This window comes from Prunus avium, unplaced genomic scaffold (assembly GCF_965620075.1).
Source record: "Prunus avium unplaced genomic scaffold, drPruAviu1.hap1.1 HAP1_SCAFFOLD_28, whole genome shotgun sequence".
Lineage (NCBI taxonomy): Eukaryota > Viridiplantae > Streptophyta > Magnoliopsida > Rosales > Rosaceae > Prunus > Prunus avium.
In genome coordinates, this window is record NW_028276887.1 from 127,501 (window position 1) to 130,000 (window position 2,500).

The following is a 2,500-nucleotide window of genomic DNA, read 5'->3' on the forward strand; positions in this document are numbered from 1 at the left end:
GCCTGTGCGCAGCGTGCGCACAGCATGTCGGCAGCGTGCGCACAGCATGCCGGCAGCGTGCGCGCACCATGCCGGCAGCCTGTCGACAGAATTTTTCGAAACTTGTCCTGCCATGCGCGCGCGCAGCTTGCTTGCAGCGTGCTGATTCTGTCGACAGTGAGGCTAGCGAAAGTTGTCCTGCCATGGCGTGCGCGCAGCCTGTGCGCGCAGCTTGCGCATCTGTCGACAGTGAGGCTAGCGAAACTTGTCCTGCCATGGCATGCGCGGCGCCTGCGCGCAGCGTGCGCGCAGCATGCGCACAACATGCGCGCAGGCTGTGCGCAGCGTGCGCGGAGCTTGCGTGCAGCTTGCGCATCTGTCGACAGTGAGGCTAGCGAAACTTGTCCTGCCATGGCATGCGCGCAGCGTGCGCGCAGCTTGCGCATCTGTCGACAGTGAGGCTAGCGAAACTTGTCCTGCCATGGCATGCGCGCAGGCTGCGCGCAGCATGCGCGCAGCCTGCGCGCAGCATGTGCGCAGCATGCCGGCAGCATGGTTCCAGGTTTTTTCAAATGTCGACAGAATTTTTCAAATCTTGTCAAACCCCGTTTTTATTGAAATTTCCTCGCACAATAAGCTCCCCATAAGTAGTCTATGATTTTTAGGACCTTCTCCAACTTACAAAACTAAAAAATTCCTCCCGGATTTGTTTTAATGATTTTTTCAATTTTACGACTTCTAAAAATAATAAAAAATACTTCCCGACTTCAAAAATTTATGAAACTTTTTCCCATCATAGATTGCATGTTTCTTAGTATCCCTGCAAAAAATCACGTCCAAATACCTTGTATTGAATTATTTAGAGCCCATTATGACTCCTCGCGCATAGGTGATGTCTCTTCCTGTCAAAGGGCTAAATGCATAAAATGCTATATAGGGGGGTGTGTGTTGCCTGCATATGCATGGCAGCCCATGCCTTCCTAGCTGCAGCCCCCTTCCCCCACGCCACACCCATGTCATGTTGCCTCGATATGTTGCCTCGGTATTATGGGTTTGGTGTCGGGGTCGGGGGGCTGCCACCCATGGCGGTGGTGGCCGGAATCCGGCCGCCGCCACCATGCCGCCGCCATGGGTGAGGGAGGAAAAAAAAGGCGTGGAAAGTTGCGAAATGGGGTTGTCTAGGCTTTTTTTTGGCATGGGAGAGCATGGAGTGCTAGGAACTCCTTCTCAAATGCACGGGCATGTCGACCACAACCTCATTTCGCAACAACAACCACCCGTGTGGGGTGGCGGTGGGTGGATAGTCGCGGATTGGGGCTTGCCAAGCCAATGTTTTCAAAAAATTTCATCAAAATTAAAAACAAATGTTTTGTTGCCTTCGGATTTGTGGGCGAGCGGCGAGTCGGAGTGGAGCCGGTAAAGTTTAACCTCGGTGTGCACGGTTGTTTTTAGAAACTCAATCCAATGCCGGGGACGTTGAAAGTGACGCTCTTATGAGTTGCAAACCCGCAAGATTTAAAGAACCTTTTCAAAACAATTTCAAACCAACAAGATTTAAAAACAGAAATTTTCATCAAAATGAAAAACAAATGTTTTGTTGCCTTCGGACTAGTGGGCGAGCGGCGAGTCGGAGTGGAGCCGGTAAAGTTTAACCTCGGTGTGCACGGTTGTTTTTAGAAACTCAATCCAATGCCGGGGACGTTGAAAGTGACGCTCTTATGAGTTGCAAACCCACTAGATTTAAAGAACCTTTTCAAAACAATTTCAAACCAACAAAATTAAAAACAAATGTTTCGTTGCAAACAAATTGTGGGCGAGCGGCGAGTCGGAGTGGAGCCGGTAAAGTTTAACCTCGGTGTGCACGGTTGTTTTTAGAAACTCAATCCAATACCGGGGACGTTGAAAGTGACGCTCTTATGAGTTGCAAACCCACAAGATTTTAAAAACTTTTTGAAAATGTTTCTTCTAAATGACACATTTTGATCCTTGGCAAGTGCTCAATCCGTAACTATCCAATCACCGCCACACCACACCGGTCGGGAGTGTGTGAATGGTGTGCTTCCCGGGGTTGGCATAGATAATCTTTCGCATCGACAATCTTTTGCATGCGAGGGAATGTCTATGCCAACCCCGGGAAGCACACCATTCACCCACTAGTTGTGGGCGACGATGGGTTGGCTTCAAATGAATTTTTGCTTGGGGTTGTCCTCGGTATGCTTTTGTGTTGGGAGTACGGCCACCAAACCTTCTCAATGCACGGGTATGTCGAGGATGGCTTTCGGCGGGGTTGATGAAGAAGCTACCCAATTCTCGGCCACACGAACACATGGTGACGATGCGTTGGCTTCAAGTGAGCTTTAGCTTGGGGTTGTCTTCGGTATGCTTTTGTGTTGGGAGTACGGCCACCAAACCTTCTCAATGCACGGGTATGTCGAGGATGGCTTTCGGCGGAGTTGATGAAGAAGCTAGCAAATTGTTGGCCACTCTCACACGTGTGGGGGTAGGTTGGCTTCGAAAGAAG